General features: G+C 44.5%; 1 protein-coding gene across 1 annotated transcript in view; it reads left to right on the forward strand.

The window, feature by feature from the left end:
• PROX1 (prospero homeobox 1) overlaps positions 1-16,488 on the forward strand; it is a 612,185-nt gene that overhangs the window by 263,876 nt on the left and 331,821 nt on the right. The gene's annotated exons all lie outside the window — the stretch shown is intronic.

A 16,488-nucleotide genomic window follows, 5' to 3' on the forward strand; every position in this document is an offset into this window, starting at 1 on the left:
TCACTTTTTCTCAGTACAAATGCCAAGGACAGGGCCAGGGTGATAGCATTCCATATGGATAGGGCATTTGCCTTTCACACAGCCAGTCGAGTTCGACCCCCAGCATCTCATATGGTCCCCAAGCCTTCCAGTAGTAATTTCTGGGTGTAGACCTAGGAATAACCCTTGAGTGTTTCCAGGTGTGCCCTTCTCCCAAAATATGCCAGAATAACAAGTGGTCATTTTTCACACAGGGAAGAGAAAGACGCAGATGTGCGGGCCACAAGGCTGTGGTCAAAGCACCCAAACCAGGACAACAGACACTCAATTCTGGGTAGCTAATTCCGGGAAGATGGACAATACTTAGCCAAGGCTCCCTCCTCTAGAATGCTGCAGGCCAGCCACAGGGACCCAGAGCCCTTTCCCAGCCACCTTCCCACACATTAATGGTCTTTTCAGCAGCAGGTAGAAGAGACTGGAGAAATCATGCAAGAATTAAGGTGTGTGACCCCTGTTCCATCCCCAGGACCTCAGAGTACCTTGAGCACTATCTGGAATGAGCTCAGAGCAATATCTGTGAACACTGCTAGGTATGGCCCCAAAAGGAAAGAAAAAATAAATAAAGGCAAGAACAGCTAAGGGCTCTGGAGTGATAGGACAGTGGGGAGGGCATTGGCCTTGCATGTAGCAGATCCAAGTTTGATCCCCAGCATATTTCTTATGGTTCCCTGAGTGCTGCCAGGAGTAAATCCTGAGCTCAGACTCAAGAGCATTACTAGGTATGTGGCAAAACAAAACAAGACAAAAAGCCAACAACAACCAACAACAACCAACAACAACAACCCAAAAAACCAACCAAATAGACAAGCAAACAAAACCAAATTCCTAAGGACTGAGAATTGTGTCCACTCTGGTTGTCATTCTCCAGAGCTTAAATTTGGTCCCATGAAAGGGACCAGATTCAGTTTTGTTGGGTTTCAGTGTTTCTGACCCCCAAGCTTTGCCTCTCAGCTGGTGCTGACTGAGTGAACACACAACCTTCCCCTCACAAACAACTAAGCGGGGGCACACTCTAGCCTTCTTGCTACCAACTTCCACCAGGGCCCAAGATAGACCTCCCTGTGCCTGCAAACACTTCTTCTTTACTGTGATTTAAGGGGGTCTCAGGTCATTTCAAAGAGCAAAGCCATCAATGCCAACTGTGACCACACACAGCCCCATGACTTACTTCAGCTGGTTCTGTCTCAGCACCAAGCAGGTGACATGCAGCCGGCCAGTGTAGGAGAAAGAAGCTATGCTGCAGACTGCCCAGCAGAGAGGGACTTTGGGCCTGCCTGGGCCGAATTCTGGAATCCAGGAGAAGGGGAAGGGTGGGGCCTGGCCAGCTAGAGGAGCACTGACTTGATCCCTGCCTTCAGACACAGCTCTAAGCCAGAGTGGCATACCTGAAAGGGAATATCATTGGCCTTTATCCATCATGGAATGGCAGAGTCAATGAAGTGAATCAGTGTGTGGCTCCCTGGAATAGCACCCGGAACCCTTTCCAAATGCATAGAAAGGCACTGACCTACCCCAAAAGCCCTCTAGGGTTTCCACAAATTTCATGTCTCATTTGTTAGTTTTTTGTTCTTTTGTTATTAATTTATTTATTTTGTTTGGGGGGTCACATCTGCTTCCAACAATGTTCAGGAGTTACTCCTGGCTCTGCTCTCTGATATCACTCCTGGCAAATCTTGGGGACCCCATAAGATGCCAGGGGTTGAACCTGGACTGACTACATGCAAGACAAACACTCTACCTACTGTACGTTGGCCCCAATCCCAAATTTGTTATTTTTTGCTGAACCCTGTCAGAATGTGAATAGGGAGACCTAGCATCTCCCACACTTACTTTTCAGTTTGGGGAGAGAAGATTAAAACTCACTTATCAAATTGGAGCAACGGCATTGGAACTTTAGCATTATAGGACAGGCAAAGTGTTTAGACTTTATTTATTTTGGACCTTTGTCTTCTTTAGTACAATTCTCAAAAGATCATAAGGGTCCTACTTAAAGAATAGAGGAATCAGTTAAGATTCACCTTGACTTACAAAAATATTCTAAAATTCAAGACCTGTTTGCTATGTCCTCACTTCAGGAGTGCCCAGGGCTAACTTCTGGCTTTGCACTCAAGGGTCACTTGCGATGAGACTTGGGGGACCCTCTATGTCACTGGGCGCCCAACCCAAGTTAGTTGTGTGCAAGGTAAGAGCATTCCCCCTGTTCTATCTCTCTGACTCTAGAACTATTCCTAATAACAAACAAAGGAGAAAAAAACATTCAAATGCTATTATTTTGCATTTTCCCCTATTTTACATATTTATTTTCCCCCTCAATTTATCATTGAGATAACATTTGTTTATACAACTTCTGAGGTACAGTTTTACACCTCTTCATGGTGCACATCACATTACCATGGCCACTACCAGTACCAAGAGGCTCCCACCTCAGTCCCCTGAACCTCCTTCCTCATTTGAAAACTTCTGATAAAAGCTATTGATCTGTGCTGGATTTTCAGTGCTTTAAATGTTCAACACACACACACACATACATACACACACACACAACACACTCACTCACTCACTCACACACATCTTACTATTTTGCTTTGAGAAGGGACCTTGAATGGATTGTACTACTAAAACAGATCTAGCTGTCAATTCATAAAGGAAGAAATACAGAAAGACAGAAAGAAAGAAAGAAAGAAAGAAAGAAAGAAAGAAAGAAAGAAAGAAAGAAGAAAGAAGAAAGAAAGAAAGAAAGAAAGAAAAAAGAAAGATAAGAAAGAAAGAAAGAAAGAAAGAAAGAGAGAGAGAGAGAGAGAGGGAGGGAGGGAGGGAGGGAGGGAGGGAGGAAGGAAGGAAGAAAGAGAGAGAAAGAGAGAAAGAAAGAAAGAGAGACAAAGAAAAAAAGAAGAAAAGAAAAGAAAGAAGAAAAGAAGAAAAAGAAAAGAGCGAGAGTGAAGTGAGAGAGAGAGAGAGAGAGAGAGAGAGAGAGAGAGAGAGAGAGAGAGAGAGAGAGAGAGACCACAAGAACAGAGAAACTTGTTCAAACACACACCTCCCAGATGCAATCAGCAAAACACAGACTGTGGGAAAAAAATCTAGGAGCAAAGAGTTGAGAAAAATTCCATTCTGGTGATGAGGGGAAGGTCTAGGGGTGATCTGCAGATGAAAAGAGACTTAAAAAGCTTATCAATAATCAAGATGGGATCTTGTTTGCATCCTGATTCAACTCAACAATAACAAAAAAGCATGCATGGCATCTCTTTTTTTTTTTTTTTTTTTTTTTTTTTTTGTGGTTTTTGGGTCAAACCCGGCAGCACTCAGGGGCCATTCCTGGCTCCAGGCTCAGAAATTGCTCCTGGCAGGCACGGGGGACCATATGGGGCACCAGGATTTGAACCGATGACCTCCTGCATGAAAGGCAAACGCCTTACCTCCATGCTATCTCTCTGGCCCCAATGCATGGCATCTCTTGAGTCCTTTGACATGGACTAGATTGTAAGGAATTACCGTAAAGTATTTTAGATGGGATTGTTACCATGATATTTATGTTAGAATTCGAGTCTTCTTTTAGAAATAGATATTGAAATAGTTACAAATGACATATTAGATCTGGGTTTTGCTGCGAAATGAGCCAGGAAGTGGGAAATGGATTTAGAGTGCAGATTAAAAAAAAAAGGATGCTGAGTAGGTAATTATTAAAGTTGGGTAGTGAGCATATTGGGGTATGTATATATATATATATATATATATATATATATACAGGGAATATTTTGGTTCACTCTGATAACTCTGATACATGCAAAAGAATGAAGTTGAAAACCTAATAATAATAATAAAAAGCCTCCAAAGAAAAATAGGTTGCAAAATTAATCTGATCTAATTTTCAGTGTCATGGTAGTGTGTAATTAAGAGATGGGCTGTCTTCCCATTCCATTTGATCCTATTTCCATCCTAGCTCCTGGGAGGTAATCACTTTAATTCTAGACTGACACACTCAGGATTTCAGACCCAGAGAGTTTAACTGAAGTGGGAGAAGAAGCTGGAGAGAAGCCTTAAGTACTATGTTCTGTTCTCAGTGAGCCTTCCTGCATCTTGGGTGGGACATAAACTGACTTCTCCTGCACCCCCCCCCCAGTGTAGAAGAATTTGAGATGGTGAAGTATGAGTCATAAGGCCCAAAGCAGGGTCACATCCAAGGAATCTGAGTCCCAACGTGACTCATATCAGGCACCAGTATAATCAGGCTATCCTACTAACTCTATTCTTTGTTGTTGTTATTTTTGTTATTTTTGGTTTGGGGGCCACACCTAGTGGTGCTCAGGGGTTATTCCTGACTCTACATTCAGGAATCACTCTTGGTGGGCTTGGGAGACCTTATGGGATGTTAAGGATAGGATCCCAGTTGGCCATGTTCATGGCAAGTGCCTATCCTACTATACTATGGCTCTGGCTTAGTCAATTCCATTCTTTCCGTTTGAGCTTCATAACCCAGTCCCATGTTCTCAGAGAGAGTAGGGGCTCAAGGAGTTCAAGGAGGTCTCAGCTGAAAAATCGCATCCATAGGGATCATGACACAAGACTAGGGAGTCAATGGATAGGATAGGGGGGACCATGGAATATGATCAGAGGGGCACATGATCAGAAAAAGGTTGGGGGAATGAGAGAGATAAAATAGCAGGGAAAGCACTTGCCTTTCATGTGGTTGAACTCGGTTCCATTGCTAGCACCCTAATGGTTTTCTGAGCACCACCAGGTATGATTCCTGAGCACAGACTCAGGGTAAAATCTGAGGACTACTAGTGTGGAACCAAAATCTAAGAGAAATAAAAAATAAAAAAATATTAAGAAGTACTGTTTTGGGCCCGGAGAGATAGTACAGCAGCGTTTGCCTTGCAAGCAGCCGATCCAGGACCAAAGGTGGTTGGTTCGAATCCCGGTGTCCCATATGGTCCCCTGTGCCTGCCAGGAGCTATTTCTGAGCAGACAGCCAGGAGTAACCCCTGAGCACCGCCGGGTGTGACCCCCCCAAAAAAAAAACTAAAAAAAAAAAAAAAGAAGAAGTACTGTTGTTATTTTTTTCTTTTAAATTGTATTAAAAGGTCTTTTTGTTATTTAGGTGCTAGTTATAACAGCATTAATGCTGATGATGTTTGACATACAACATAGTTGCAGTAACACCAGCTCCAAAGTGCCAGAGAGATAGAACAGTGGGCAGGGCCTTGACTGCTGTGCAGCCAACTCTAAATGGTTCCTATATCCCTGTGCTCATATGTTCCCTTGAGTCCACCAGGAATGACCCGTGAGCTCAGAGCCAGGAATAAGCCCTGAGCATAGCCTAGACGTGGCCCCAAAACATAAAACAAAAATAAACAAAGTGCCAAGCTCCTCTGCCATTGTTCTTTAAAATTACTTTGGGAGGCCGGAGAGATGGCATGGAGGTAAGGCATTTGCCTTGCATGCAGAAGGATGGTGGTTCGAATCCTGACATCCCATATGGTCCCTAAGTCTGCCAAGAGTGATTTCTGAGCTTAGAGCCAGGAGTAAACCCTTGAGCGCTGCCGGGTGTGACCCAAAAACAAAAACAAAAAAAAATTACTTGGGGTGGGGAGGGAAAAATAAAATTACTTTTATTACTATTGATAAGTATATTTTACAATAGTGCCACTATCATTTTTGAATATGTGGTACCCTACTCTGTGCCCCCCATCAGAATGACTGGATGTCTCTGCCAGGTTCCCAAGATCTCTTCATTTGAAAGCAAGATGACTCACCACTCATTGGGGTGCCAGAGAGGCGCAGCATCTGCCCTGAATCTGTGGAGAGCAGCCTTGGGAGGAGAAACACTGCCTTAAACCACTCATTTCAGCTTGAATTAGTCTGTGGAAAAAGCCCATAATCACCCTCTCACTGCAGGCTAGTTCAGAGGAACAGAAAAGGAAAAGCTCAGCAAGGTGCCGGGTCTACATAGAGGCCAAGAATCAGGGCGACATCTACTTAACTAAAGCAAGGGATACTTGGTGTGTTCATGCTTCTTCCTGTCCAGCTTTGCATTGCTGGGGAGGGGGGGTTCTGAGAGGTGGGAGGAGGATATGAGGACATTCAGCTGCCAGGGGCCACCCCCTGAACCCCTGCCACCCACTACCACCCACTGTCAACCCCTGCCAAGCCAGCTCCATCTCCCTATAAGATAAATGCAGTCTTGATGTGGAAATTTTCCAATTCAAGAAAAGCACATTTTCTTTCCCAGTTCTTTAACAAACTCCATAGAAACGCTTGCTGTATTTGTGTAAATGTGGAGGATTTATGGGGGATGACTCTAGGACTGGAGCTCACAGTTTTTGTGGGGGAGACCCAGAGCCAATTCCAGCTGGACAAGGTCCCCTAGTATTGCCAGGAGAAGCTAACTAAGCCGCATATTTGTGTGGCCCCCAAGCCAAATCATGCCTCCCCAGCTACTTATGCATTTACTGTAACTATCTGTAGATTTGTCTGGACTGACACCAAGAACTATTTTCCATGTGTATAAGTGCATATTAACACAATTTAAAAGCACAGAGTGGTGACATTGTTTCCTTAAAACACACAAATATTGACACTCTTGTGAACAAATATCACCCAAAATACCCAAAAAACTACTTTGTCAAGTACTGATAATATAAGCTTAATGCAACTTTTGAGGGTTATTGGAGAAAGAACTGATTTGTTTTTCTTTGGGGGCCACACTCTGCTGTGGTCTGGGCTAATTCCTGGTTCTGCACTAAGGGATTATTCCAGTGGGCTCAGGGGAACATATAGGGTGCGGTGATCAAAACTTAGATTACTGAATGTAAGGCTAGTATCTTGCCCACTGTACTAGCTCTACAGACCTGAAGAAGAATGAAATTTTTTGGCCCCACCCAGCAATGCTTAGAGTTTACTCCTGGTTCTGTGCTCAAAAATTACTCCTGAAAGACTCAGGATACCATATGGGATGCCAGGGATCAAACCCTGGTCAGCAAGGCAAATACTCTATTCATGGTGTTATAGTTCTGGTCTCAGGAACTGATTAAAAAAATTAAGTTTAAAAAGTGCATCTCGGGGGCTGGAGAGATAGCATGAAGGTAAGGTGTTTGCCTTTCATGCAGGAAGTCATCAGTTCAAATCCCGGCGCCCCATATGGTCCCCTGTGCCTGCCAGGAGCAATTTCTGAGCCTGGAGCCAGGAATAACCCCTGAGCACTGCCGGGTGTGACCCACAAAACCCCCCCCCCAAAAAAAAAACCAAAAAAGAAGACTAAAAAAAAAAAAAAAGTGCATCTCATAGTTGACATAGTTGATCATAATACATTTGTTTCCAGATAAGTGAAAACAAAGTTATTGAAAAAAATAAAGAAAAAATAAAGAGGAAGAAAAGAAAGTTAAAAAAGAAAGAAGTATAGTAGCAAGCACATTTTGAAAATTATTGTTTCTCCAATTGTCATTAATACAATGGCAGAAAATTTAGTAAGCTCTTGTTAGCTGTTTATTCTGTTAAATTAGCGTGTTCCTATAGGGATGATAGCATTAAACAAATGAACTTGTCCAAAGATTCAAGACACTATTACTAATATTATGATTTTTAGGGGCCTGTATGCAACTTCCAGGGCTCCTAGAAGAAGGAAGTATGGAGAAAGGTACCCAAACTCACTTCAAAAAGCCCTGGTAATATCAGCTCCCAAGCCAGCATACATGAAGTTTGGTCAGATTGGTGTCCCCAAAGAGAATAGTAGATGGTCAGTGATGAGGCAGGGCCTTTGGAGAAATGGTGATTCTGGGTGATGACGCAACAGGTATGTATTTCACAGGGTGGGAGCTTGGTCAGCTCTTTCCACCTCAGATGGCCAGCTTTCTACTGATGGGCCTTTGATCTTTCATGGCTACTAATTTTTAAACAAATTAATTATTTAGATTATTTTGGCTTTTTGTTTTTGGTCCACACCCAGTGATGCTCAGGGGTTACTCCTGGCTATGTGCTCAGAATTGTTCCTGGCTTGGGGGACCATATGGGACTCTGGGGGATTGATCCGTGGTCCATCTTAGTCAGCCACATGCAAGGCAAACATCCTACTGCTGTGCCACTGCTCCGGCCCCTACACTCAAGTTTCTTGATGAGGATGAAGAGTACAATTAAAAAAAAAAGATCAATATGAAGAAAACGTTTAATAGCTGGTTAATTTTGTTTTTAAAGAACACAATGGTGATATTGTCCTCTGTGAGCTTGCTTTTAAAAGGAATCATCCAGAATAATAATACCTGGCAGAAAACTTCAAGAAATCATGACCCACAGAATTGGAACTGACTTGAGGATGCAAAAATGTTGGAAAATTAGACCAAGGCACCAAACCTTGCAGAAAGAAAGATTCTGTCCCCTGCTCCCACTGAACTCTAAATAATAGCAGTTCTGCAAAGTGATTTAGAGCCTCTTTAGAGCCTCTTATGTTCCACGAACATCAGAGTGCTGACTTTTATGGATTAGCAACAGCCAAATCCTGGGCACCAAGTTTAGTGAAGAGAGTCCTCTAGGAAAACACTTGAAAAAATTCACTATATGTGTGGAGGGTGAGTCAGTGTGTAACCAACTGCTGTTACCAAGAAAATAAAGATTGAGTATGACCACACAAAATGACCAATTTCCTCTGAAAGGCCCCAAAAGAAGTGAGCTGTGAAAATTTGGCAGAAATGCAATGATACTGATGACTGCCAAAGAAACCTTCACTTTAGCTTTGGGGTTCAAGCAGGGTGGGGCATCCCTTGTGTACAGCCAGGAGAGCTTCCTGAGATCCTGGGCATAGTGTTAAGAAAAGCTGTTTCCCTGGACTTTATAAGGGCCTTTTCTCTGGGCTACTAAGCTGTCTCTCTTTGCAGAAAATCCAAAACTTGCCTGGGGCCGGAGAGATAGTCCAGTGGGTAAGGAACCTGTTCGCCTGCATTCGAGCCAGGTTTGATCCCCCCCCCCCCCATACCTCCAGCACAAAGAATGAGAATTGTTAGTCCTGTGCACTGCTGGGTGTGGCCTAAAGAAGAAAAACTAACTTGAAATAAATAAAAGCCCAAACTTTCCAAAGAAATCTTGCTCTGGGAGGTGCTTTTTTATGCTGGGTACATAAAAGTGAGTCTTCAGACCTTCCAATACAAGCTGTGCTATTTGTGACTCAAACTCACACCCAGAACCTTAGGCAAGAGGAGGACCTTGTGGGCAGCTCCACAGACATAAGACAGGACCCCTTCTCTCCCCCCAAATCCTTGCTGTCCCCAATGTCCCCTAGATCGAGGCAGAGGCCACTTTGGTCACCCAGCATCAACCTTTCTCTGTAAATCTCCTGATTGGGAGGCTAGCAACCACAGCTACAAATATGGGGTGGGTTGGGGTGGCTCACTCCAACTTCTGAACTCCTCCTATCCCACCCTCTTCTAAGCCCCTGACTCCCACTAACCTTTTTTTTTTTTTTTTTTTTTTTGAGGATGAAGAATGAATGTTTCTCATTTCCCCCTCAGGACCTGGATCCAGGCCTGGGATTTTCCTTCTAGCTAGTCCAAGGCTGGGCCAAGGCAGCCTCGTATTGCAGTGAAAATTCTGGGGCCCAGACTGCTCCCACAAATTCTCCTGCCTATTTATGTCTTTTTGTGTTGTTTTGGGGCCACACTCAGTAGTGCTCAGGGCTTATTCCTGGCTCTGTGCTCAGGTATCACTCCTGGTAGTGCTTGCAGGACCTAGAGGGGATGGTGGGGATCTAACAGGGTCAAACACATGCAAGGCCAGTGCCCTCCTCACTGTACTGTCACTCCAACCATAGGCCTGTTTGCATCTTTGTTTCCATTTCCTGCCCTCTATGTCCCATGTGCTTCTGAATACCCCTCTGCCCAGGAGCTGATTTACTATCTGGGAGCACTAAAGTTTTCCTTATACATCCATCTCTCCCACTTACCACTTTAATGATCGATTATCTTCTATAATCACAGAGAAGTGCCACATGAAGAGTCACTGTGACAGTATTGGGGATCATGAAAAGGGAACTATGCAGCCCCTATCCACCTCCCAAGAATGGAGGAAGACCAAGACAAAGCCAGCAATGTCAAGACTGTGATCAGGACTGATATTTTTACTCATAGAAGTCAGGTCTGGATCACATGAATGCAGATCCAGGCCACTAACTTCTTTTTTAGTCTCAGCAATAGGAGACAAAAGAGAGACACCACAATCTTTTTTTTTTTTTGGTTTGGTTTTTGGGCCACATCTGGTGACACTCAGGGGTTACTCCTGGCTATGTATTCAGAAATCAGTACTGGCTTGGAGGACCATATGAGATGCCGCGGGATCAAACCATGGTCTGTCCTAGGTTAGCATGTGCAAGGCAAACACCCTACCACTGTGCCACTGCTCCAGCCCTGAGACACCACAATCTTTTGGTTTGGTTTAGGGGCCACACCCCATGACTCTGTGCTAGGGGGTCTGTGAGATCCCAGGGCTGGAATCCACGCTCTACATGCAGAGCACATGCTCCAGCCTTCTGGCAGCATTGCACAGAGAGGTGATGGGGAGTGAGGCTTATTGGGCCGGGACTCTCATGGTCCCTTCTGGCTTCTTTTTACAAAAACCAATGGCAGCAACAGTGGCAGAAATGAGATTCTGACTTGTCTAAGAATTTCTATGCTCCCTGGTCCCGGAACTGGTTGGCTACCCAAAATTCCTTTAGACTCTCCAAGATAGAGCCTAATTTTATTGGAGAATGGCTTCTCTATTGCTGGGATTCAATTCTTTCTAGTCATTTCTGTCCTTGAGAAGGAAAGTTTAAAAGCTCAAGGGAGCTTTGAAGATATTTCTCCTTTTGAGTTTTTAGAAACATCCGTGGAGATGCTTTTGTTCATCGAGAGAAACATTCAGTATCTTTGGACTGTGTTTCTGAAAATCCCTCCCTATGTTTCCTGGAGAGAGATGGGTAAGTGTCCTAGCTTTTCCTTGATGAAACCACTGCTTCCGTAGTTCTTCCTGTCCTGTGGACAGAAAGCACTTTTGTTCTTCGGTTCACTGTAAAATGACAAGGTCAGAGCTTTTGAGGGAAAAAATTTAGAAATAGCCAAAATCTAGGTTTGAATGGATCTGTCTTAAGTTCAGAAGTCAGATCCAAAATCAGTCTAGCTGATAATCCAGACTCAGTGAGGATAGAGGAGGCTGTCAGACCTGCTTCTTTCTCCAGTAGGAACAGTAAACAACAAACAAAGCCAGACAGAGAGATGCAAAGTTATCTGGAAAGAAACAAAAAGTGGGAATGAAGAGAGGATTGCTGGGCCTGGTTCACAAGGTTGTCCAGAAGTCTGAAAACTTTCTGGAAGGACAGTTTGGGCTTGGGCTAGAGGTCCTACATGGGCTTAAGCATTTGTGACCTGGAGGCAAGATGTGTGCAAGGGGACCTTTGGGTAAAGAGAAGTGGAGAGAGACAATTCAGAGGGGAGACTGGAAGGGATGCAAAGTTAAGAATGACCACAGCAGTGAAGCAACCTGGGAGAAGATAGTCTTGCAGTAGAGAGAAGGGAAGGTCATGCCTGGAGTTGGTCCTGTTTGATAGAAAAATCTCCGACTTCCCAGCTTCCCTACTGGCCAGGAAATTAGTCCTCAATTGAGCCAAGTTAAACTTTAACCTCTCATCCCACCCTTCTTCACCCTCATCCCCTCAAAGAGTCTGTGTTTTGGCCTGAAGATCTCTGCAGGAAATAGTGGGAAGGCCAGGCAAGGTTAGTGGTTTTCCTGGAGTCCTTCACAGGGCCTATGCTTTGCGTCACAGCACTCTGGCTTCATCATGTGTCTATCTGAGTTGAATTCCAAGCGGACTTGTAACTCATCCACACCAAGGCAGAGGCTGCAATTGTATGTATGCTCAGGAGCACTTTCTGTGTGTTACATGTGTATGTGTGTACAGCTACTACATGCCACCCAGGGTCAGGAGGTTTCACAGGGGCTTGACCAGCACCAGCTGGTGGAGGCATTCAGTGCCCACAGCTGCGTAGGAAGAGCCAGAATGAAGGTACCCTTGTAAAACCAGCCATTTCCCCTGGGGGTGGGGTGGAGAAACCACCTCGTCCCAGGAATCTGTTATTGTTCTCCTCCCCTATTGCCCCCCTCAGAATTCCTGAAACCTGCTGAGATCTCAGGGAATAATTACAGGTCCTGAGTCTCTTCTTTCCAGCTTTACTGAGATGCCCTACTAGGGCACCTTAGGCTTTCTTCTTTGTAGAGAGGATCTTTGACCCAACTTGTTTCCTCCTTTGCTGGTATCTTGAAATGAAGATGCAAATATTGAGGGAGAATTAAAAACAAAAATTACACCTGGTCTGGCATCAGAACCTTGCAGGGCAGAGAGCCAGAGTTGATTCTCCAGCTCTAAGAATCAAATCATTCATCCTGGGACCTTCCCCATGGCCAGCCAAGAGGGAACAGGAAGTCACAGCTGAATCCGGTCCGTGGAATGTGAAATCCCAAGCAGTTACTTGTTCTGGACTTCAGCACTGTGCTATAGGTAAAAAAAAACACAAAACCACCAAACAATCAGAACTTTCTCCTCAACAGCGTCCCATCTACCCCTAAAAATGGTGGACTTACTTTCATAGGTATGCAGACACAACATTCTCAGTGCCATATTCCTGGCTCTATTTTTGCTATTTTTTTCAGAAGTGTGTGTGTGTGTGTGTGTGTGTGTGTGTGTGTGTGTGTGTGTGTGTGTGGCGAGAATTGGGGGGTGGGATCTCCAAAACAGTGGTCATGAGTCCATGAGCTGCTCTGGTGAAACTCTGCCATTTATCTGGTCAGAGGCTTCCTGCCAGTGCCAAGATGTGGTGCCAGGGACCCACCCAAGTTTCCCTTTAGAGTGCTGGGGGGCTCTGTGCTCTGAGATAACCTCTGGCAGGGCCTAGATGTGGTGCTGGAAATCAAACGAGAGTCATCCATGTGCAAGGAAAGTACCTTCCCCATGGACAGTCTCTCTGGCCTGTCACGGTTCATAGAGACCAGACCCCACATCCCCGGCTCACTGACTGATGATGTTATTCTATAAGGACGAGTTGATCACTCCCCTAACACTCCTTCCTGGACATTCGGATACTTGAGGCCTCTTTAGCTTTCAGCCATGACTTGGAGTTTCTCCCCTTGGACTCTATCTTCATATGGTCTAAGGTAGGGAGGGGAAAACATTGGCTCTAATTAGCAGGGCCGCATTTTGCCCTACCTGGCTGGCAGCCGCCTTCACAGCTCATTTCCAAATCCCTTCTTGGAACAGGAATTCGGGTTACATAATCGCAAGGCACAGACCTGCAAGGCAGCCACAGGAACCAACATGTTCGTGGGTTAAGCCAGGACCTAGGTCCATGCACCGGGCGGGCTCAAGGAAGAGGCAAATGGGTGGCTGCATTCCAATCCTGCCGCAGACACTGTGGAATCTTGTCTCTCATGGAGCTCCCAGGGCCCCACCAGGGCATTGGATGCCTGTTTCTGTCTACACTGAAGCTTCAGGCCCAGTGATTAGCCTACAGAATCTTTCTGGAGCTTTTCCGAGCAGGCTAAACCACCATCTCACTACCCCCCCGAGTTTCGGACAACCTACCAGCCCCATGTGCCTTCTAGGTTCACCCTGCACCCTGGAGACACTCTTCCTGGGCTCGGACTATACCAGGTTCATCTCCAAAGGAGTGTCCCTGCCACCCAAGATTGCTGATGTTGGTTCCATACAAAGATGAAAACTCAAACTAAAATAAGAATGTAACAGGGTGACCATGGAATTTGACAAGCAAATTCATTTTTTTTAAATAAAGGGTATACTTAAAACCAATAAAAAATGTTCAATGTAATGCTCTGTGGAGCCAGAATCAAAGCACTTAATTTTTTTGTTTTGTTTTGGGCCACACCCTGGCTCTGCTTTCAGAAATTACTCCTGGCAGGCTCAGGGGACCATATGGGATGCTGAAGATCAAATGCAGGTTGGCAGCATACAAGGCAAACACCCTACCTGTTGTGTTCTATTGCTCTGGCCCCAAAACGCTTTATATTTTTTAAGGAAGAAATGAAAAAAGAGGACCTAGCTGGCTGAAGAGTGCTCCTTTTAATGAACCCTGTGTGTAATTTGTTTTGTCACAAATTCATCCCAAGCCGAAAATCCTTTCCATAGTATGAACAGTGGAAGGCCTATTCTGGGGCCTTGGAAGCCCCTTTTAGTTGCCTGGTTTATATCACTGCCGAGCCCTCTGAGTGGGCATGGTGCCCGCACATTTCTGTGAAGTCTCTCTGAGCCAGGTGAACATGGCTCCCTGTTTGCTCATGGAATGGGCTTGCATTTATTTTTAATAATTTCTTTATTTAAGCACCATGATTACAAACATATTTATAATTGGGTGGGCTCCATTCTTAGTCTGCTCTGTTCTCTCACTCCCCCCTTTTTTGGAGATGTGTGTGTGTGTGTGTGTGTGTGTGTGTGTGTGTGTGTGTGTGTGTGCGCACTAATCACACTTGTGTGATTCAGGGACAGGTTCTTGAGAGATCAAATTGAGGCTTCTGTTCACCACTCCCATGTTCCAGATCTCTGAGACACCTCCCAGTTCCCTGGTTTTGAATCCTAATTAAGTTCATTGCTGCAGAGAGGATAAATTAAATTCATGATAGAGGAGCCAGAGAGATAGCATGGATGTAGAGCATTTGCCTTGCATGTAGAAGGAGGGTGGTCCAAATCCCAGCATCCCATATGGTCCCCGAACCTGCCAGGACACAGAGCCAGGAGTAACCCCTGAGCGCTGCTGGGTGTGAACCAACCCCCCCAAAAAATCATGATAGAATCTTTAAAAAGTACCAGCGGACAAAATAAAAAATAATTTCATAGCAATCTGACCACCGAATGACTGAACTACCTTCAGGCACCCTCCCAAAATGAAGGGTCCTCTGTATACACGCAGTGGCAGATATGCCTGTAGGCCCTTCAGGACAAAAGTTAGTTGTTTCAAGCCTGCTCTGTTCTCATGTGCCAACCTACCAGGCCTGCTGTGCAAATAGTGGAAGACTTAGTTACATCAATCCAGAAGGGACCCAGAAATAAGTAGGGTTTTCCCTGGGTTCAGATGAAGCCTCAAACTGAGAGGAGAAGTCAGCTCTCTGCAGCTCTCACCAGTTCCAGAGAAGATGGGAAGATGAGGAAATCCATCACCCACTCTTCCTACCCTGACTCAGTGGATTGTAGTGATATTATTAATGCTATTTTACTATACATAAGACACAGGGGAGGTATTTCAGTGCCTAGCATATGCCTCAAATTAATAAAACAATAAAGGAAAAAAACAACAAATATAAACAACAATAACACCCGCAGCCCATGTGTTAAGGCATGATGACCGGCAGGGCTGTAGGAACAGACCATATTTGCCCATAGTGTTATTTATGAATTCATTTCTCTAGGCAGACATCTAAGGCCTCAAATATGTCAAATATGTGTTTAAAAACCTTTTATTCATGATGCTTTTAAAGATGGTGAGTTTTAAAACCCTGCTTTAAGGGTACCCACCCCCTGATTCTAAGGCATCTAGACCGTCAGCTTGGGTGTGTGTGAATGAGGGGCATCACACGTTTGACTCAACCAAATGCTGGAATCAGATCCAGTCTCAAGATTGCCTGAGACAAGCCAGACAGATATTCAGCTCCACAAATGTCTTGCCCCGTGAATGAACTTGCCTTCAGCAACTTCTTGCACACCCACATCTTATTTTTGTCCTTTCTGTTGTCTTTTTGGAAGGCTTTATCTGTAATTTTTCGTTTCAGAGGATTGAGCCTTTGAGCAGAAAATATATTAAGGTTAGATTTTGGTACATTGCAAGACATAAGCCTTTCTCTCTAAAAAATTACGCTGTTGGAAAATTTACATTGTATTGTTTCACCTCATTTGTCTAAATGACTTGCAGAAATCGATTCTAAGGTTGCATTTTTGAATTTGTGTTGGTGGTTTGTGAACAATGGCTTTCATTTTTGTTGTTGTTGTTTTTTTTTTGGGGGGGGGCCACACCAGGCAATGCTCAGGGATCACTCCTGTCAGGCTCAGGGAACTATATGGGTGCCTGGGATCGAATCCAGGTCAGCTGCAATCAAGGCAACTACACTACTCACTGTACTATTGCTCCAGCCCCACAATGAACTTTCTTGAAAAGATTTTATCTTCCTTCTCTTTTGCCAGTTACTGGTGTGTCAGTTTTTGGAAATATCTTATTCTCCAGGAATTCATCTACAAAGAAGTTAGAATTCAGTGGCACCAAAGGCCAGTGTTGGTGAAAACTTGTTCAGTTCCTCTTTTGTATTCTGTTTCAATGTTAGGAATTTGGTGTGGAGGACATGTGCTACCACTGTATTACTTTGTTAATAAGAAAGATTGCTATCCAGTAGCTCAGGATCCATGATTTTCCTCTGTTTTATCTAGGCAAAGGCTGT

The sequence above is a fragment of the Suncus etruscus genome, chromosome 3 (genome assembly GCF_024139225.1).
Source record: "Suncus etruscus isolate mSunEtr1 chromosome 3, mSunEtr1.pri.cur, whole genome shotgun sequence".
NCBI lineage: Eukaryota > Metazoa > Chordata > Mammalia > Eulipotyphla > Soricidae > Suncus > Suncus etruscus.